The sequence below is a fragment of the Amia ocellicauda genome, chromosome 9 (assembly GCF_036373705.1).
Source record: "Amia ocellicauda isolate fAmiCal2 chromosome 9, fAmiCal2.hap1, whole genome shotgun sequence".
Classification (NCBI taxonomy): Eukaryota; Metazoa; Chordata; class Actinopteri; order Amiiformes; family Amiidae; genus Amia; species Amia ocellicauda.
This window is the reverse complement of record NC_089858.1, coordinates 32749320-32771243: the sequence shown is the minus strand read 5'-3', so window position 1 is coordinate 32771243 and position 21924 is coordinate 32749320. Positions and strand designations below refer to the sequence as shown.

The 21924-nt window shown below is 50.6% G+C and overlaps 2 long non-coding RNA genes and 4 other non-coding genes across 6 annotated transcripts; all 6 read left to right on the top strand.

Moving 5' to 3' along the window:
• The first annotated feature begins 3300 nt into the window (after window positions 1-3300).
• On the top strand, window positions 3301-3372 carry trnay-aua (transfer RNA tyrosine (anticodon AUA)). The gene has a single exon. It is a non-coding gene; the product is annotated as a tRNA-Tyr (tRNA).
• An 852-nt stretch (window positions 3373-4224) lies between these two features.
• On the top strand, window positions 4225-6200 carry LOC136759234 (uncharacterized). Its single transcript, XR_010820017.1, has 3 exons — window positions 4225-4566; window positions 5076-5165; window positions 5413-6200. It is a non-coding gene; the product is annotated as an uncharacterized LOC136759234 (long non-coding RNA).
• Window positions 6201-7894: 1694 nt separating this feature from the next.
• trnay-aua (transfer RNA tyrosine (anticodon AUA)) lies at window positions 7895-7966 on the top strand. The gene has a single exon. It is a non-coding gene; the product is annotated as a tRNA-Tyr (tRNA).
• Window positions 7967-8529: 563 nt separating this feature from the next.
• Window positions 8530-10838, top strand: LOC136758281 (uncharacterized). The gene is made up of 5 exons (XR_010819947.1): window positions 8530-8736; window positions 8823-8900; window positions 9010-9168; window positions 9667-9756; window positions 10004-10838. It is a non-coding gene; the product is annotated as an uncharacterized LOC136758281 (long non-coding RNA).
• A 1649-nt stretch (window positions 10839-12487) lies between these two features.
• Window positions 12488-12559, top strand: trnay-aua (transfer RNA tyrosine (anticodon AUA)). The gene has a single exon. It is a non-coding gene; the product is annotated as a tRNA-Tyr (tRNA).
• An 8995-nt stretch (window positions 12560-21554) lies between these two features.
• On the top strand, window positions 21555-21626 carry trnay-aua (transfer RNA tyrosine (anticodon AUA)). The gene has a single exon. It is a non-coding gene; the product is annotated as a tRNA-Tyr (tRNA).
• The last annotated feature ends 298 nt before the right edge of the window (window positions 21627-21924 follow it).

Here is a 21924-nt window from a genome sequence, read left to right as displayed (position 1 = left end):
GTAAAAGACTCAGGCGCTGGAGGCGGGCGTTTAGATGGGAATATCTCGCCCGCCTCTCGCGAGCTTTCCGTTTCCCCAGCTGAATGAAGTAGCCCTTGGTTCTTTTCTTCATCATCTCCCACCACTCTATGGGAGAATCAAAAAGGTCCTTCAGGGTCCTCCACTCCTCGAGGCGTCTGCTAAAGGTCTTAATCACACGAGGGTCATCGAGCAGAGAGGTGTTGAGCTTCCAGACCCCAGGCCCCGACTCCCGTGTGCTCGGAATGAGCACCTCTGTCGTCAGGAGCCTGTGGTCTGAAAAGAAGACCGCCTCCGAAGACATGGCGGTCCTCTCCAGTGGCTTGCTGAGGAGGACGAGATCTATCCTGGAGAAGGAGGAGCCAGAAGAACTCACCCAGGTGAACAAGGGGACCAGGTCCCGACCTGCGTCGCAGAGTTCAAAGTCCTCCACGAACGCAGCGAGGTCCCTGCTGGATCTATCGTTGCGGGGCTTACTCCGGTCTACATCCCTCAGAGCACAGTTGAAATCACCTGAAATGATAACTGGCAAGGTGCCGATCAGGAGCGGGCGTAGCTGAGGGAGAAAGAGGACTCTCTCTCTCTGGCTGGTGGGGGCATAGACATTGACCAGCCTCAATACAGCCCCCTTGTATTTAAAATCGAGGCTGGCCAGTCTGCCCGCCTCTATAACCTTAAATGTTTTAACTGTTAAAAAGGGGTTTTTCAGGAGTACGGCAATCCCGTCCGCTCGGGACACATTGGACCTCGACCAGAAGGATTCTCCTAGGGTCCAAGTGTCCCGGAGATCTTTATATTCTTTTTGGAACGGGATGCCGCACTCCTGCAAACAGATAATATCCGCCTTCATTCCAGCCAGAGAGTTTAAAACATCGGTCCTCTTTTTCACCTCAGCAATGCTCCTCACATTTATTGAAATAATGGTTAATGCCATAATGGCTGTGAGGGCATACCCGCTCCGTAACAATCATGTAAAGAAACCTTTCTCTTCCCCACTCCTCTCTTCTCCCTCACCTAGCTTAGCGCTAGCACCCATCATTTCAATCATTTGCCTCACCGCTTGATCCTCTAGGAAGACTATGGGGGGGGCTCGGCTCCCGCCACCCGGTAAGGCTGGCAAAACTCCACTGGGCTCAGGGCCCGTGGTGCTGGAGGTTCTCCCTGGTTCCTTTGAGGCCGAGGCCCGACGAACAGATGGCAGGGCAGAGGCTTTATGTACAACTGGGGAGAAAACTGTGTAGACCCCGCTAGTTGTTCTTTTAACTAATGGTGGGGGAGGGGGTGGTCTCTCCCTTCCCGGCTGTCTGCCGCCGCAGGCCTCCTCCCCCAGCGCCAGTGACCTTGCCATCACGTCCCTGATGTCTTTCTGGGAAAGGACACTGGCGCCGACTCTCATCTCCTGAGGACCTGCGGCTCTCCCACTACTGCCGGGAGGGCATACCTGACCCCTCCCCTGGGAGAGTCTCAGTTGTGGGGCAGGAGGAATGTTATTTCTAGGGGGCCTCTCATCTACCAGGCTGCCCACTCGGGGCAGTGGAGAAGGCCCACCACTCTCCTCTCCGGAGTCAGAGTGGGGCGTATAGAAATTAGAGGGAGGGGACTCTGGAGCGGGGGAGGAGCCGGCAGGGGGGGGAGAATCTGCAGAATGGACCCTTTTTTTCATCATACCCCCCCTACCCATGCTCCTCTTCTCTGCCCTCCTTCTCTTCCCCGCTACCACTGTCCACTCTCCCTCTGCCTCCACTTCTGACCCAGAGTCAGAGAGGGAACCTATGAGGCTCCTGAGGATTGTTTCCTCTCTACCCCCATCTTGGGGTATCACCTTTGGAGGAGCCTCCGCTTGATTTTCTCTCTCTCCACCACCCCCGAGGGCCCGCGCCCTGTTTGCATAGGAGGAGGGACAATTCCTAAAGAGATGCCCTCCCCCACCGCACAGGTTGCAGGCCCTCTCCTGCTTGCAGGCCCTGGTCTGATGTTCTCCGCCGCAGACCTTGCACTTAACAACAGTACAGGCTGCGGCTAAATGACCCAGGGCCCCGCAGTTTCTACATAATTTGGGCATGCCATGATAGAAGACAAGCCCCCTATTTGCTCCTAAAACCACGGTGCTTGGTAGATGGCGTACTCCGCCGATGGCGGCCACTTCCACCTGCAGGCGCACCTGCCACCGCCGAGCACCGGTCCAGACCCCATCCTCATCATTAACTCTCCTGCTTTCAGACAGGATCTCACAGTGTCTCCTCAGCCATACTTCTACGTCGTACTCTGCCACTGCTTCGTTGTAAAACTGAATTGTTACAATTTTAATTTCTCTATCTGTCAGGGCATCGACCACAAAGTCATTCAGGGGCATGCTGTCTTTTTTTTCCCTATACAGGTTCCAAAAACTCTCCAGCACTTGAGGGTTCTTAAAGCTCACCTCGAACACGTCTCTAGGTCCAGGCAGTTTTACCACACAGTTCAGCTCAGAAGGGGCAAAGCCCAGGCCCCTCTGCAGCACGGACCTGCTGAACTCCAGCCGGGTGAGGGCCGCGGTCTCGGCTCCAGCCTCACGGCTGAAGCGCACCGCATTATGGCGCCTCACACCGGCGGTTCGCTGGGCCATGCTGCGCTTTTCCTACCTGGGAGAAGGGTCGGGAGGCTCTCAATCCGGAGGTCGGGGCAAGTCCACCTGGCTGGGGAGCAGCTTCCACCTCCGGGGCTCTTGCAGGGAGCGGGCCTTGCGGGGAGAAGTCCGGGCCCTGGCTGCAGGAGGCCTCCCTCAGGGACGTTGCCGATCGGCCTGTTCGGTCCCTGGAATCCGAGGCCTCTCCTGGATCCTGGCTGGTGACGTCAGCGGGGAGCAGTCCTGGTCAGGCCGGGCTCCGGGTAGATGGTCGGCCGGGCTTCTGGATGGGAACCACTCCGTGAGGAGTCCTCCGACTCCTCTGGCTAGGTCCCCTGTCGCTCCCGGTCCGTCCCAATCTCCACTCGCCTCGGCCTCCGGACCGCTCCAAGGACCCAGGACTCTGCAGCTCTGTCAACCGGCACCTCCCCGTCTCGTCTGGTCTGGCCTGATGGATCAGCTCCCTGCAAGGAAAAAAGAAAGACTGTCAAATACAGCTCTAAAAGCCCCCTGCTGGACAAAGGTTTCTCTCACTATTGGACGATAGAGGCCGAATGTGCCGTCATGGAAAGCAAGAAGCATCACGTCACCACCCATTTCAATAGCCATGTGAAACCAGTTCACACGCGTTCACACAACTTTATCAGCCCCATACGAGCCAGACTCTCATCCATGGTGGGAGTATAGCTCGGCGGCAGAGCAGGTGACTATAAATCATTACGTCCCTGGTTCGAGTCCAGGTGCTTCCATCTTTTTGGACATTGTGAAAGATCACGTCTTATTTATTGCACTGCATTTCCATGGCATAAAACTCACCAGCACGACCATCCACTCGGCAACTTGAACGTGGGACGAGGGATCTGCTGTTTTGGGGAACAAAATCGCTGCGGCTCTTGCTCTGCATGAAGCGAAGGCTGAAGCGCGCAGAGACACAGGACGGCCGGCCGCTGTGCTACTGGTCCCGCCCCTCCTCCGCTGCGGCATCAACATTTCTGTGTGTTCTAGCTAAGTCGGTCTTGTCATTTTATCTCCATTGATTTATTTAAACATCAGCTACAGCCATCAGGACATAACAATAATAACCCACACTGTTCAGTCAAGACAACTGTGACTTTATTGCTACACACCTCTGCACTCTGGGCAAGACTGAGGAAAGAAAAGCATATAAATATATATATATATATATATATATTGGTAATGACAGGCAGGATGGAAAAAGTGTTCAATCTCCAACAATTAAAACTGCAGGTTCGATTAACTGCCATAATGTGCGATACATATCTTTATTACATAACCAAGCGACTTTGATTGCAAAGTGTTACCTTTGCTTTTCAGGGAGGCAATCAGACAAGGTGGGAGAGCAGCAAGGAGGCGACAGATGTTGTCCGCCGGATCCTCCCAGCTCTGTCGGCAGACCTGTCTCTGCAGGCCAGGAAGGAGCCCACTGCTCATGGGCCCTTCAACTTTGCCACAAATTAGTTCTTTCCCCCCCGGCCCTGTGTCTGATGCAGGTAAGACAGTGACTTTTCTTCATAGCATTTGTACTTTCTATTTCTACACCGTTACTGTACTTTTCTACTATGAACTGACTTTTAAGGTGCTGCACGAGAAGCTGCACAGGCAGTTCCAGATCTTCCAAACAAGAGCCCCTATCTTCTCTCAAGTGGATCAGGAGGTATGTATGTAGTTGTCGACAATAAAAGTCTAAAACGGTATACGTCTATAACAATGGAACGATGACTCCGCCATCTGTGACATGATTGTGTTGTAAGTATGTATTATAGGTGACAGCACTGAAGGCATCCTTGGTCCTATTTAAGGAGAAGACCCAAGTTAGGGACAGGTGGAAGTCCTGACTGACCTCCGACACCGGGCTGAAGGCACTCCAGGAAGAAATTCCTGCCCACTTAAAAGAGGGCATCTGGGAGAGGTTCCGGAAAACGGTATGAGATATATACAGTATAGATATATTATTATTACTATTATTATTATTATTATTATTATTATTATTATTATTATTGTTATTATTATTTTTATTGGCAGATGCCCTTATCCAGGGCGACTTACAACATAAGTGTAAAACAAAGTGCAAAAAAAATACAGTTAAGTAAAAGGCATCAATCATTACAAATTCAATTAAACGAAACATAGCAATTCAAAATACATTTGACAAATTCCAATTTATAATTGAAACAAGCAAGTACAGTAAGTGACGCCCTACATCCTGGACGGTAAAAGCTAAGTGCTGTCAAGATGTAGGGTCACAGTCAAGGGCTACGGGAAAGGGAGCAAGCAGGAAAACAAATCCAAAACACAAGAAGCATGATAAAACTGAGAAGTGCTATCTAGCAGGGATAGAGGACTCGTATTACAAGTACTATACAGTGTATATACTCTCTCTATATATAATATTTATAATCCATGAATTTGACATGATTTATTTTCATTCTAGGCGATGGAACCATTCCTCTCTATGCTTGTGGAAAACATCGATAACCGCTACCCCGGCACCAGTGCCCTGCAAAACGTTGGTGTTTTCACAGTGAGTAAACTGCTGGCAAACCCCGCTCCAAACTTTGGTCTGAAGGAGATGCGGGCTCTGGCTAAGCAGAGCCCCAGACTGGAGGAGTCTGTCCTACTCCAAGAGTGGGACGTACTCACGGACAGGGTCAAGAGCCCAGACCTAAGGGTCAGTGACAATTTGCAGTACGTTTCATAACTACCATTCAACATGGAAATAAGTCTTCATACTCAAATGACATTATTCCATCGTTTTTCTTTGCTTGCAGTCTAAATCACCGGAGGAGGTTCTCCTCTGGCTGGTGTCTCCGGAGGCCTCAGTCACTTATCCCCGCCTCAGCCTGGCAGCAGCCGTTGCCCTCACCGCCCCCGTCCAGACCGCAGACGTTGAGCGGTTGTTCTCTGCCCTCAAGCTGGAAAAATAAAGTTAACATGATGTGTAATCTGCAATATACAGTATATGCCCCACCCCAGAACGTTCCAGGATTGTTCATATTATATGCCGACGGCACAATCACTGCATTCTCCATTCAATTCTCAACAGGTGAAAACGCCATTGAGGAACCGGCTCAAGAATGACCACCTCGACGTGTGCTGCAGGGTGGCCACTGACGGACCGGAGGCTGACGAGATAGACTACCGTGGCCTTGTCAGATCCTTTTCATTGAGTTGATTTAATACAAAGAGGACAGTGAAATGCTCTGAAGCAGGATGTGACCTCTGCAACTGACAGCCTCCCCTCTCCCAACCCCACACCCCTCTCCCTCAAACTCCCTCCCCTGCCCACCTTCCAGTGTTGTAATACAATTCTTTTTTGGTTTCAACCAGTTTTGTTAATGGGGATTCATTTATTCAAGCATGACAGACATTTGTGTTTATCCAACGGTCAGAAATAACAAGAAAACGCATAGATTTCTGTCATAAGGTAACTCACTGCCTTTACTGTACGTGGACCGATCATGCCTACTGTCGTGTGTAGTCACCCCCCAAGGGCCCATTCTGAGCCAGGAAAAACCCGAATACGAGCAGCGCGGCATTACATAAACAATGGAAAGGGCGCACTGTTGCACCCTGAAATATGACTTGGGCTTATCTATTGGAAGACCCTCCGAGCGCTACAATACTACTGAAAATGATACACGCCAGTCACAGGGCACTGCAGTTTGAATTCAAGATGCATCGCTACGTGTAAGCAAGTCATCCTTCGTCCATTTACTGTACACGGGTATGAAAGCAGACGGAAATGGTACATCAATATCAAAAGGTACAGCTGAGCCCAAATGAGTGTGAAAATGAGAAGTGAATGTACTTGCTACAGTACACGTGTTCAGTTTCAGCACACTGCAGAACAGTGGGGACTTGAATCAAGTCTTGGAAATCATGAAAGGCACCGACCACATCAGACCAGAGGAGCTTTTCCAGATCAGCGGGGACACACATGGAAATCGGGCTTCAGGGCTTTCGAGACGGAAAACAGGAGACACTCCTTCACACGGAGGGGCGTCACAGTCTGAACAAACTCCCCGGCGATGGGGTGCAAGCTGAACATTTGGGGACATTTAAAATCAGACTGGATAGGATCCTTGGATCACCAAACGAGCACGATGGCTCGAATGGCCTCCTCTCGTTTGTAAACTCTTATGTTTCTTATGTTCCAACTGCATTAGTAAGAAATAAACGAGGCCTGTATCTGCCTTAACTACGCCAAGAAGCCACAGCAGAGCACTGCATCTACACAACACTCCCTACGATCACATGGACTATTCTGCACATTCTAAACACACCCATTTAAAAATACTTTCAATTAGACATACATACTTCCGGATGCATAGCTAGCATGACAATATACATTCGAAAAACAAATCAGTCAAACTGACAGCTTTCGTTGCAAAATCGTAGCACATCAAAAGCTGATTAAAAGGCTAAACGCAGCAGAAATAGATCGTTTCTTTCACTGACAAAAAAAAAAACCATACAACTAACAGGCTACATCATGTACATCAGTGTATGGTAAAACGTGTGTGTATGTAAAAATCACTGTATTTCCAGCTGGAAAAGCAATGACCGATCTGCACCTCCCCTCCTGCATTTCCCGTCATGTGACCGAAGGGCGTCACAGCTGCAGCGCACATGCGCGCCTCTGGGGCAGAGTCTTCACTCACAGCTTTATCCGCGGAGCGGCACCGCTGGCGGCAGCTGACATTTTGATGGCGCACATGTTTTTGAGACTTGCGCTACTCACTGCAATAGGCGGGAAAGTGGGGACCTCGATTTCTGTCCCCACGTTGTTGGTGTGCAGCCATAAAACTGTCCCCACAAAAGCAAGTACAAGCACTCGCTCACTCGCACCCCGGGAGTGCTGCGGCTACTCCACTCACCTGTGCTCCTAGCATAGCAGTCGTATACAAGCCACAGCCTCTCTGGCGTCTACAAAAGCCACAGGGCTGTTCCCGGGACATGAAGCGGCAGCGGCAGCTTTAGAGCCGCCATCAGACACGGGCCGGACACGGAGACGGGCTGTCTCTGGCGCAGGGGCTGCTGGGAGTGTTCTGGTTTAGCGCTGACGTCACTCAATGCCTGGATCGTCCCTTGTGGGGCTGATGTGCAGAGAACAAGACGATAGAGGCCGAATGTGCCGTCATGGAAAGCAAGAAGCATCACGTCACCACCCATTTCAATAGCCATGTGAAACCAGTTCACACGCGTTCACACAACTTTATCAGCCCCATACGAGCCAGACTCATCCATGGTGGGAGTATAGCTCAGCGGCAGAGCAGGTGACTATAAATCATTACGTCCCTGGTTCGAGTCCAGGTGCTTCCATCTTTTTGGACATTGTGAAAGATCACGTCTTATTTATTGCACTGCATTTCCATGGCATAAAACTCACCAGCACGACCATCCACTCGGCAACTTGAACGTGGGACGAGGGATCTGCTGTTTTGGGGAACAAAATCGCTGCGGCTCTTGCTCTGCATGAAGCGAAGGCTGAAGCGCGCAGAGACACAGGACGGCCGGCCGCTGTGCTACTGGTCCCGCCCCTCCTCCGCTGCGGCATCAACATTTCTGTGTGTTCTAGCTAAGTCGGTCTTGTCATTTTATCTCCATTGATTTATTTAAACATCAGCTACAGCCATCAGGACTTAACAATAATAACCCACACTGTTCAGTCAAGACAACTGTGACTTTATTGCTACACACCTCTGCACTCTGGGCAAGACTGAGGAAAGAAAAGCATATATATATATATATATATATATATATATATATATATTGGTAATGACAGGCAGTATGGAAAAAGTGTTCAATCTCCAACAATTAAAACTGCAGGTTCGATTAACTGCCATAATGTGTGATACATATCTTTATTACATAACCAAGCGACTTTGATTGCAAAGTGTTACCTTTGCTTTTCAGGGAGGCAATCAGACAAGGTGGGAGAGCAGCAAGGAGGCGACAGATGTTGTCCGCCGGATCCTCCCAGCTCTGTCGGCAGACCTGTCTCTGCAGGCCAGGAAGGAGCCCACTGCTCATGGGCCCTTCAACTTTGCCACAAATGAGTTCTTTCCCCCCCGGCCCTGTGTCTGATGCAGGTAAGACAGTGACTTTTCTTCATAGCATTTGTACTTTCTATTTCTACACCGTTACTGTACTTTTCTACTATGAACTGACTTTTAAGGTGCTGCACGAGAAGCTGCACAGGCAGTTCCAGATCTTCCAAACAAGAGCCCCTATCTTCTCTCAAGTGGATCAGGAGGTATGTATGTAGTTGTCGACAATAAAAGTCTAAAACGGTATACGTCTATAACAATGGAACGATGACTCCGCCATCTGTGACATGATTGTGTTGTAAGTATGTATTATAGGTGACAGCACTGAAGGCATCCTTGGTCCTATTTAAGGAGAAGACCCAAGTTAGGGACAGGTGGAAGTCCTGACTGACCTCCGACACCGGGCTGAAGGCACTCCAGGAAGAAATTCCTGCCCACTTAAAAGAGGGCATCTGGGAGAGGTTCCGGAAAACGGTATGAGATATATACAGTATAGATATATTATTATTACTATTATTATTATTATTATTATTATTATTGTTATTATTATTTTTATTGGCAGATGCCCTTATCCAGGGCGACTTACAACATAAGTGTAAAACAAAGTGCAAAAAAAATACAGTTAAGTAAAAGGCATCAATCATTACAAATTCAATTAAACGAAACATAGCAATTCAAAATGCATTTGACAAATTCCAATTAATAATTGAAACAAACAAGTACAGTAAGTGAGGCCCTACATCCTGGACGGTGAAAGCTAAGTGCTGTCAAGATGTAGGGTCACAGTCAAGGGCTACGGGAAAGGGAGCAAGGAGGAAAACAAAATCGAAAACACAAGAAGCATGATAAAACTGAGAAGTGCTATCTAGCAGGGATACAGCACTCCTATTACATGTACTATACAGTGTATATACTCTCTCTATATATAATATTTATAATCCATGAATTTGACATGATTTATTTTCATTCTAGGCGATGGAACCATTCCTCTCTATGCTTGTGGAAAACATCGATAACCGCTACCCCGGCACCAGTGCCCTGCAAAACGTTGGTGTTTTCACAGTGAGTAAACTGCTGGCAAACCCCGCTCCAAACTTTGGTCTGAAGGAGATGCGGGCTCTGGCTAAGCAGAGCCCCAGACTGGAGGAGTCTGTCCTACTCCAAGAGTGGGACGTTCTCACGGACAGGGTCAAGAGCCCAGACCTAAGGGTCAGTGACAATTTGCAGTACGTTTCATAACTACCATTCAACATGGAAATAAGTCTTCATACTCAAATGACATTATTCCATCGTTTTTCTTTGCTTGCAGTCTAAATCACCGGAGGAGGTTCTCCTCTGGCTGGTGTCTCCGGAGGCCTCAGTCACTTATCCCCGCCTCAGCCTGGCAGCAGCCGTTGCCCTCACCGCCCCCGTCCAGACCGCAGACGTTGAGCGGTTGTTCTCTGCCCTCAAGCTGGAAAAATAAAGTTAACATGATGTGTAATCTGCAATATACAGTATATGCCCCACCCCAGAACGTTCCAGGATTGTTCATATTATATGCCGACGGCACAATCACTGCATTCTCCATTCAATTCTCAACAGGTGAAAACGCCATTGAGGAACCGGCTCAAGAATGACCACCTCGACGTGTGCTGCAGGGTGGCCACTGACGGACCGGAGGCTGACGAGATAGACTACCGTGGCCTTGTCAGATCCTTTTCATTGAGTTGATTTAATACAAAGAGGGCAGTGAAATGCTCTGAAGCAGGATGTGACCTCTGCAACTGACAGCCTCCCCTCTCCCAACCCCACACCCCTCTCCCTCAAACTCCCTCCCCTGCCCACCTTCCAGTGTTGTAATACAATTCTTTTTTGGTTTCAACCAGTTTTGTTAATGGGGATTCATTTATTCAAGCATGACAGACATTTGTGTTTATCCAACGGTCAGAAATAACAAGAAAACGCATAGATTTCTGTCATAAGGTAACTCACTGCCTTTACTGTACGTGGACCGATCATGCCTACTGTCGTGTGTAGTCACCCCCCAAGGGCCCATTCTGAGCCAGGAAAAACCCGAATACGAGCAGCGCGGCATTACATAAACAATGGAAAGGGCGCACTGTTGCACCCTGAAATATGACTTGGGCTTATCTATTGGAAGACCCTCCGAGCGCTACAATACTACTGAAAATAATACACGCCAGTCACAGGGCACTGCAGTTTGAATTCAAGATGCATCGCTACGTGTAAACAAGTCATCCATCGTCCATTTACTGTACACGGGTATGAAAGCAGACGGAAATGGTACATCAATATCAAAAGGTACAGCTGAGCCCAAATGAGTGTGAAAATGAGAAGTGAATGTACTTGCTACAGTACACGTGTTCAGTTTCAGCACACTGCAGAACAGTGGGGACTTGAATCAAGTCTTGGAAATCATGAAAGGCAGCGACCACATCAGACCAGAGGAGCTTTTCCAGATCAGCGGGGACACACATGGAAATCGGGCTTCAGGGCTTTCGAGACGGAAAACAGGAGACACTCCTTCACACGGAGGGGCGTCACAGTCTGAACAAACTCCCCGGCGATGGGGTGCAAGCTGAACATTTGGGGACATTTAAAATCAGACTGGATAGGATCCTTGGATCACCAAACGAGCACGATGGCTCGAATGGCCTCCTCTCGTTTGTAAACTCTTATGTTTCTTATGTTCCAACTGCATTAGTAAGAAATAAACGAGGCCTGTATCTGCCTTAACTACGCCAAGAAGCCACAGCAGAGCACTGCATCTACACAACACTCCCTACGATCACATGGACTATTCTGCACATTCTAAACACACCCATTTAAAAATACTTTCAATTAGACATACATACTTCCGGATGCATAGCTAGCATGACAATATACATTCGAAAAACAAATCAGTCAAACTGACAGCTTTCGTTGCAAAATCGTAGCACATCAAATGCTGATTAAAAGGCTAAACGCAGCAGAAATAGATCGTTTCTTTCACTGACAAAAAAAAAACCCATACAACTAACAGGCTACATCATGTACATCAGTGTGTGGTAAAACGTGTGTGTATGTAAAAATCACTGTATTTCCAGCTGGAAAAGCAATGACCGATCTGCACCTCCCCTCCTGCATTTCCCGTCATGTGACCGAAGGGCGTCACAGCTGCAGCGCACATGCGCGCCTCTGGGGCAGAGTCTTCACTCACAGCTTTATCCGCGGAGCGGCACCGCTGGCGGCAGCTGACATTTTGATGGCGCACATGTTTTTGAGACTTGCGCTACTCACTGCAATAGGCGGGACAGTGGGGACCTCGATTTCTGTCCCCACGTTGTTGGTGTGCAGCCATAAAACTGTCCCCACAAAAGCAAGTACAAGCACTCGCTCACTCGCACCCCGGGAGTGCTGCGGCTACTCCACTCACCGGTGCTCCTAGCATAGCAGTCGTATACAAGCCACAGCCTCTCTGGCGTCTACAAAAGCCACAGGGCTGTTCCCGGGACATGAAGCGGCAGCGGCAGCTTTAGAGACGCCATCAGACACGGGCCGGACACGGAGACGGGCTGTCTCTGGCGCAGGGGCTGCTGGGAGTGTTCTGGTTTAGCGCTGACGTCACTCAATGCCTGGATCGTCCCTTGTGGGGCTGATGTGCAGAGAACAAGACGATAGAGGCTGAATGTGCCGTCATGGAAAGCAAGAAGCATCACGTCACCACCCATTTCAATAGCCATGTGAAACCAGTTCACACGCGTTCACACAACTTTATCAGCCCCATACGAGCCGGACTCTCATCCATGGTGGGAGTATAGCTCAGCGGCAGAGCAGGTGACTATAAATCATTACGTCCCTGGTTCGAGTCCAGGTGCTTCCATCTTTTTGGACATTGTGAAAGATCACGTCTTATTTATTGCACTGCATTTCCATGGCATAAAACTCACCAGCACGACCATCCACTCGGCAACTTGAACGTGGGACGAGGGATCTGCTGTTTTGGGGAACAAAATCGCTGCGGCTCTTGCTCTGCATGAAGCGAAGGCTGAAGCGCGCAGAGACACAGGACGGCCGGCCGCTGTGCTACTGGTCCCGCCCCTCCTCCGCTGCGGCATCAACATTTCTGTGTGTTCTAGCTAAGTCGGTCTTGTCATTTTATCTCCATTGATTTATTTAAACATCAGCTACAGCCATCAGGACTTAACAATAATAACCCACACTGTTCAGTCAAGACAACTGTGACTTTATTGCTACACACCTCTGCACTCTGGGCAAGACTGAGGAAAGAAAAGCATATAAATATATATATATTGGTAATGACAGGCAGGATGGAAAAAGTGTTCAATCTCCAACAATTAAAACTGCAGGTTCGATTAACTGCCATAATGTGCGATACATATCTTTATTACATAACCAAGCGACTTTGATTGCAAAGTGTTACCTTTGCTTTTCAGGGAGGCAATCAGACAAGGTGGGAGAGCAGCAAGGAGGCGACAGATGTTGTCCGCCGGATCCTCCCAGCTCTGTCGGCAGACCTGTCTCTGCAGGCCAGGAAGGAGCCCACTGCTCATGGGCCCTTCAACTTTGCCACAAATGAGTTCTTTCCCCCCCGGCCCTGTGTCTGATGCAGGTAAGACAGTGACTTTTCTTCGGAGGCCTCAGTCACTTATCCCCGCCTCAGCCTGGCAGCAGCCGTTGCCCTCACCGCCCCCGTCCAGACCGCAGACGTTGAGCGGTTGTTCTCTGCCCTCAAGCTGGAAAAATAAAGTTAACATGATGTGTAATCTGCAATATACAGTATATGCCCCACCCCAGAACGTTCCAGGATTGTTCATATTATTTGCCGACGGCACAATCACTGCATTCTCCATTCAATTCTCAACAGGTGAAAACGCCATTGAGGAACCGGCTCAAGAATGACCACCTCGACGTGTGCTGCAGGGTGGCCACTGTCGGACCGGAGGCTGACGAGATAGACTACCGTGGCCTTGTCAGATCCTTTTCATTGAGTTGATTTAATACAAAGAGGACAGTGAAATGCTCTGAAGCAGGATGTGACCTCTGCAACTGACAGCCTCCCCTCTCCCAACCCCACACCCCTCTCCCTCAAACTCCCTCCCCTGCCCACCTTCCAGTGTTGTAATACAATTCTTTTTTGGTTTCAACCAGTTTTGTTAATGGGGATTCATTTATTCAAGCATGACAGACATTTGTGTTTATCCAACGGTCAGAAATAACAAGAAAACGCATAGATTTCTGTCATAAGGTAACTCACTGCCTTTACTGTACGTGGACCGATCATGCCTACTGTCGTGTGTAGTCACCCCCCAAGGGCCCATTCTGAGCCAGGAAAAACCCGAATACGAGCAGCGCGGCATTACATAAACAATGGAAAGGGCGCACTGTTGCACCCTGAAATATGACTTGGGCTTATCTATTGGAAGACCCTCCGAGCGCTACAATACTACTGAAAATAATACACGCCAGTCACAGGGCACTGCAGTTTGAATTCAAGATGCATCGCTACGTGTAAGCAAGTCATCCTTCGTCCATTTACTGTACACGGGTATGAAAGCAGACGGAAATGGTACATCAATATCAAAAGGTACAGCTGAGCCCAAATGAGTGTGAAAATGAGAAGTGAATGTACTTGCTACAGTACACGTGTTCAGTTTCAGCACACTGCAGAACAGTGGGGACTTGAATCAAGTCTTGGAAATCATGAAAGGCACCGACCACATCAGACCAGAGGAGCTTTTCCAGATCAGCGGGGACACACATGGAAATCGGGCTTCAGGGCTTTCGAGACGGAAAACAGGAGACACTCCTTCACACGGAGGGGCGTCACAGTCTGAACAAACTCCCCGGCGATGGGGTGCAAGCTGAACATTTGGGGACATTTAAAATCAGACTGGATAGGATCCTTGGATCACCAAACGAGCACGATGGCTCGAATGGCCTCCTCTCGTTTGTAAACTCTTATGTTTCTTATGTTCCAACTGCATTAGTAAGACATAAACGAGGCCTGTATCTGCCTTAACTACGCCAAGAAGCCACAGCAGAGCACTGCATCTACACAACACTCCCTACGATCACATGGACTATTCTGCACATTCTAAACACACCCATTTAAAAATACTTTCAATTAGACATACATACTTCCGGATGCATAGCTAGCATGACAATATACATTCGAAAAACAAATCAGTCAAACTGACAGCTTTCGTTGCAAAATCGTAGCACATCAAAAGCTGATTAAAAGGCTAAACGCAGCAGAAATAGATTGTTTCTTTCACTGACAAAAAAAAAAAAAACATACAACTAACAGGCTACATCATGTACATCAGTGTATGGTAAAACGTGTGTGTATGTAAAAATCACTGTATTTCCAGCTGGAAAAGCAATGACCGATCTGCACCTCCCCTCCTGCATTTCCCGTCATGTGACCGAAGGGCGTCACAGCTGCAGCGCACATGCGCGCCTCTGGGGCAGAGTCTTCACTCACAGCTTTATCCGCGGAGCGGCACCGCTGGCGGCAGCTGACATTTTGATGGCGCACATGTTTTTGAGACTTGCGCTACTCACTGCAATAAATACTGTTTATTAGGTTGAGTATTTTACATTTCTTAAAATAAAACAATTCCAATTTTAATACTTATGATTAAAATCATTTAAAATATCAATCATTAAAATCACTTAAAAAATTTTAAAATCTTTGTGATTTTAACTAAAACAATTAACTTTAAAATAAACGTGCTCAAATCAAATAAACAAAACGTGATAAAAGCAAAAAATTGCACACCAACAAAAGAGTCAAATACATTGAAAATAACTGAAAATGCATTGAACAAATTAAAAAAACAATTAAAAAGGAAAAAATAAAAAACAAACAAAAAAAGTCCAATGCATTTTAAATTAAACCCAAAACGGTCAATGTATTTGACAACAAAATATAACAAAACTATTAAAAAAAAAAACCTGAACAATGTGAATTAAAAACAACTAAATCTTTAAAAACAATTAAGATTCGTTTTTTAAAATCTTTTTAAAACAGTCATCCGTAAAATCTTTAAAAGATCTTGGACTCGGGCTCCAGCAGGGGGAACTAACCGTCCCCGGAGGTGGGTCCCATCATGGGATCCTGAGCTCCCCCAGATCTTGTATGCGCCAGTTCTTGTAGGCTTCCTCCTTGCCCCTCTGATGGACCTCCAGATTGACATAGTCTCTTACAAACACCATGCCCCTCCGCGCGATGACGATCGGGTCCAGCTCCTGCTTATTGAACAAACAGATGTTCCGTCCCTCCCACAGTGCCTGCTTCACTGCGCAGACGACAAGCCACCAGCACCTCAAGGTAGATGAAGAGATTCCCTTGGCTGGACCGTATAGGATCTGCTGGGCGGTCGCCCGCGCAGGAACGGCGAACCTGTGGAGGAACGGAGAAAACAGGAGCCAGACCCTGTGGGCGGAGGGGCACTCACTAAAGATGTGAGCCTCCGTCTCCTTCCCCAGGCAACCCTTATAGGGGCAGGTGTCATAAGGAGCTATGCCCCTTCTGTGCATGAACACTCGGGTGGGGAGACACCGACTCACAGCCATCCAGGAGACATCTTTCTGCGTGTTCGTGAGGCAAACGTGCGTAGCGTTAGCCCAGATAAACCGGCAGGTTTCGGGAGGGAAATCTTCTATCCGGCTGGTCTCCTGGGTAGATCTCATCTGACTACAGATGGTCTTATAATCCCAGGAGGCCAGCACGACTTTATGGAGGCCTACTTCGAGCGCAAAGGCTCGGAGCGCCCTGTAGAACGGCGGGGGATCCCACGAGTGCGGCCTGGTGTTATCCATGGCGCAGAGGCCGAATGGTCTCAGGCTGCTGGCAAAATAAAAGCGGTTCATGAAACTCACGTTCTTGCCAGCAGCCTGGATGTTCTTGACCACATAGGCCAGCCCCTGCGCCTTTATCAGCCGCACAACGTCCGGGACCCCCCTGCCTCCATCCAGGGTACCCTTCACCATCTGCACTCTTTTCAGCCTCTCCATTTTGCTCCCCCAGACAAACCGAAATATAATTCGGGTCACTAGTTTTGCGATAACCTTGTCTGGGGGGAAGATCATTCCTACGTAGAGGAGTATCGGGAAGAGGATGGCCTTTACGACCAGCACCTTACCGGCCATCGTCAAGGTCCTTGTGCTCCAGCCGTGGATCTTCCTTTGGACCTTTGCTATGGCCTCCTCCCAGCTCCGGGTGCCCGTGTTGGTCCCGTCGATCGTGATCCCCAGAACCTTGATAAACGGCTTCACAGGGAACACGGTCGGCGGGCCCCGGCCGACAGGCCATGCCCTGGAGAGGTAGACCTCGCTCTTGGCCTTGTTCACAGCGGCCCCCGTCGCCCTGCAGAAGCCGTCCAGCAGTTCCTCGACCCTGGCCACGGACGGAGCGTCCGTGCAGACCACGGCCACGTCGTCCATATAGGCCAGGGCCTTCAGTTGCTCTCCGCCGGAACCCGGGAGATGGAAACCTGTCACCCGGACGTCCCGGCGGATCGCCTGCATGAACGGCTCCAAGCAGAGGACGTACAGCAGGGCCGACAGGGGACAACCCTGCCGGACCCCCGACCTGACCGGAAATGGTTCGGTCAGGTGGCGGTTCACAAGGACCCTGCTGCTTAGGCCGCTGTAGATGATCTTGACCCACTTCCTCAGGCCAAGAGCGAGACCCATCCTCTCCATAACAAGCTGCAGGTATTCGTGGCCCACTCTGTCGAAGGCTTTCTCCTGGTCCAAGCTGATTAGGACCAGGGGAAGCCCTCTCTCGTTCGAGTAGGCCACGACATCCCTGAGCAGCATGGCGTTGTCGGCCGCCGATCTCCCCCGGGCACCACAGACCTGGTCGGGACCCACGACTTGAGGGAGTGGCCGCTGCAGCCGGAGCGTCAGTGCTTTGGCCAGTATCTTGTAGTCGGTGCACAGGAGGCTGACTGGCCGCCAGTTCCTCAGATCTTTCGGGTCTCCCTTCTTGTGAAGAAGGGAGAGGATACTCTTCTTCATCGAAGGGGCCAATCTGCCCTCTCTGTACATCGACCCCAGGACCTGGCCCAGATCTTCCTTAAGCACCTCCCAAAAGATCTTATAGAACTCAGCAGGGATCCCGTCGGGACCCGGTGTCCTTCCAGAGTTAAGACTCTTTATCACCTGGGAGAGTTCAGTGGTGGTGATCTCTGGATCCTCCTCCTCCTCCTCGTCCCCCTCATTGCGGGACTCCAACAGGGACAGAAAGTGATGGATCAGATTTTGATCCACCACCTTCTGGTAGTACAACTCCCTGTAGAAATCCCGCACCACTGTCTCAACAGCCTCTCTGCCCTCCACCTCTTGCCCCGAGGAGTCGATCATGGAGGACATTGCAGGCCGCCTCTCCTTCGTTTTCTTGAAGAAGAAGCGGCTGCATTTCTCATCGTCCTCCATGATGCGGACCCTGGAAAGGACCTTGATCTTTTCTTGCTCCTCCCGATAGAGGGCGGAGAGACTCAGTTTGACCCGGGCCACCTCCTCAGCTAGGTCGAAGCCTCTGAGCTGTAAAAGACTCAGGCGCTGGAGGTGGGCGTTTAGATGGGAATATCTCGCCCGCCTCTCGCGAGCTTTCCGTTTCCCCAGCTGAATGAAGTAGCCCTTGGTTCTTTTCTTCATCATCTCCCACCACTCTATGGGAGAATCAAAAAGGTCCTTCAGGGTCCTCCACTCCTCGAGGCGTCTGCTAAAGGTCTTAATCACACGAGGGTCATCGAGCAGAGAGGTGTTGAGCTTCCAGACCCCAGGCCCCGACTCCCGTGTGCTCGGAATGAGCACCTCTGTCGTCAGGAGCCTGTGGTCTGAAAAGAAGACCGCCTCCGAAGACATGGCGGTCCTCTCCAGTGGCTTGCTGAGGAGGACGAGATCTATCCTGGAGAAGGAGGAGCCAGAAGAACTCACCCAGGTGAACAAGGGGACCAGGTCCCGACCTGCGTTGCAGAGTTCAAAGTCCTCCACGAACGCAGCGAGGTCCCTGCTGGATCTATCGTTGCGGGGCTTACTCCGGTCTACATCCCTCAGAGCACAGTTGAAATCACCTGAAATGATAACTGGCAAGGTGCCGATCAGGAGCGGGCGTAGCTGAGGGAGAAAGAGGACTCTCTCTCTCTGGCTGGTGGGGGCATAGACATTGACCAGCCTCAATACAGCCCCCTTGTATTTAAAATCGAGGCTGGCCAGTCTGCCCGCCTCTATAACCTTAAATGTTTTAACTGTTAAGAAGGGGTTTTTCAGGAGTACGGCAATCCCGTCCGCTCGGGACACATTGGACCTCGACCAGAAGGATTCTCCTAGGGTCCAAGTGTCCCGGAGATCTTTATATTCTTTTTGGAACGGGATGCCGCACTCCTGCAAACAGATAATATCCGCCTTCATTCCAGCCAGAGAGTTTAAAACATCGGTCCTCTTTTTCACCTCAGCAATGCTCCTCACATTTATTGAAATAATGGTTAATGCCATAATGGCTGTGAGGGCATACCCGCTCCGTAACAATCATGTAAAGAAACCTTTCTCTTCCCCACTCCTCTCTTCTCCCTCACCTAGCTTAGCGCTAGCACCCATCATTTCAATCATTTGCCTCACCGCTTGATCCTCTAGGAAGACTATGGGGGGGGCTCGGCTCCCGCCACCCGGTAAGGCTGGCAAAACTCCACTGGGCTCAGGGCCCGTGGTGCTGGAGGTTCTCCCTGGTTCCTTTGAGGCCGAGGCCCGACGAACAGATGGCAGGGCAGAGGCTTTATGTACAACTGGGGAGAAAACTGTGTAGACCCCGCTAGTTGTTCTTTTAACTAATGGTGGGGGAGGGGGTGGTCTCTCCCTTCCCGGCTGTCTGCCGCCGCAGGCCTCCTCCCCCAGCGCCAGTGACCTTGCCATCACGTCCCTGATGTCTTTCTGGGAAAGGACACTGGCGCCGACTCTCATCTCCTGAGGACCTGCGGCTCTCCCACTACTGCCGGGAGGGCATACCTGACCCCTCCCCTGGGAGAGTCTCAGTTGTGGGGCAGGAGGAATGTTATTTCTAGGGGGCCTCTCATCTACCAGGCTGCCCACTCGGGGCAGTGGAGAAGGCCCACCACTCTCCTCTCCGGAGTCAGAGTGGGGCGTATAGAAATTAGAGGGAGGGGACTCTGGAGCGGGGGAGGAGCCGGCAGGGGGGGGAGAATCTGCAGAATGGACCCTTTTTTTCATCATACCCCCCCTACCCATGCTCCTCTTCTCTGCCCTCCTTCTCTTCCCCGCTACCACTGTCCACTCTCCCTCTGCCTCCACTTCTGACCCAGAGTCAGAGAGGGAACCTATGAGGCTCCTGAGGATTGTTTCCTCTCTACCCCCATCTTGGGGTATCACCTTTGGAGGAGCCTCCGCTTGATTTTCTCTCTCTCCACCACCCCCGAGGGCCCGCGCCCTGTTTGCATAGGAGGAGGGACAATTCCTAAAGAGATGCCCTCCCCCACCGCACAGGTTGCAGGCCCTCTCCTGCTTGCAGGCCCTGGTCTGATGTTCTCCGCCGCAGACCTTGCACTTAACAACAGTACAGGCTGCGGCTAAATGACCCAGGGCCCCGCAGTTTCTACATAATTTGGGCATGCCATGATAGAAGACAAGCCCCCTATTTGCTCCTAAAACCACGGTGCTTGGTAGATGGCGTACTCCGCCGATGGCGGCCACTTCCACCTGCAGGCGCACCTGCCACCGCCGAGCACCGGTCCAGACCCCATCCTCATCATTAACTCTCCTGCTTTCAGACAGGATCTCACAGTGTCTCCTCAGCCATACTTCTACGTCGTACTCTGCCACTGCTTCGTTGTAAAACTGAATTGTTACAATTTTAATTTCTCTATCTGTCAGGGCATCGACCACAAAGTCATTCAGGGGCATGCTGTCTTTTTTTTCCCTATACAGGTTCCAAAAACTCTCCAGCACTTGAGGGTTCTTAAAGCTCACCTCGAACACGTCCCTAGGTCCAGGCAGTTTTACCACACAGTTCAGCTCAGAAGGGGCAAAGCCCAGGCCCCTCTGCAGCACGGACCTGCTGAACTCCAGCCGGGTGAGGGCCGCGGTCTCGGCTCCAGCCTCACGGCTGAAGCGCACCGCATTATGGCGCCTCACACCGGCGGTTCGCTGGGCCATGCTGCGCTTTTCCTACCTGGGAGAAGGGTCGGGAGGCTCTCAATCCGGAGGTCGGGGCAAGTCCACCTGGCTGGGGAGCAGCTTCCACCTCCGGGGCTCTTGCAGGGAGCGGGCCTGGCGGGGAGAAGTCCGGGCCCTGGCTGCAGGAGGCCTCCCTCAGGGACGTTGCCGATCGGCCTGTTCGGTCCCTGGAATCCGAGGCCTCTCCTGGATCCTGGCTGGTGACGTCAGCGGGGAGCAGTCCTGGTCAGGCCGGGCTCCGGGTAGATGGTCGGCCGGGCTTCTGGATGGGAACCACTCCGTGAGGAGTCCTCCGACTCCTCTGGCTAGGTCCCCTGTCGCTCCCGGTCCGTCCCAATCTCCACTCGCCTCGGCCTCCGGACCGCTCCAAGGACCCAGGACTCTGCAGCTCTGTCAACCGGCACCTCCCCGTCTCGTCTGGTCTGGCCTGATGGATCAGCTCCCTGCAAGGAAAAAAGAAAGACTGTCAAATACAGCTCTAAAAGCCCCCTGCTGGACAAAGGTTTCTCTCACTATTGGACGATAGAGGCCGAATGTGCCGTCATGGAAAGCAAGAAGCATCACGTCACCACCCATTTCAATAGCCATGTGAAACCAGTTCACACGCGTTCACACAACTTTATCAGCCCCATACGAGCCGGACTCTCATCCATGGTGGGAGTATAGCTCGGCGGCAGAGCAGGTGACTATAAATCATTACGTCCCTGGTTCGAGTCCAGGTGCTTCCATCTTTTTGGACATTGTGAAAGATCACGTCTTATTTATTGCACTGCATTTCCATGGCATAAAACTCACCAGCACGACCATCCACTCGGCAACTTGAACGTGGGACGAGGGATCTGCTGTTTTGGGGAACAAAATCGCTGCGGCTCTTGCTCTGCATGAAGCGAAGGCTGAAGCGCGCAGAGACACAGGACGGCCGGCCGCTGTGCTACTGGTCCCGCCCCTCCTCCGCTGCGGCATCAACATTTCTGTGTGTTCTAGCTAAGTCGGTCTTGTCATTTTATCTCCATTGATTTATTTAAA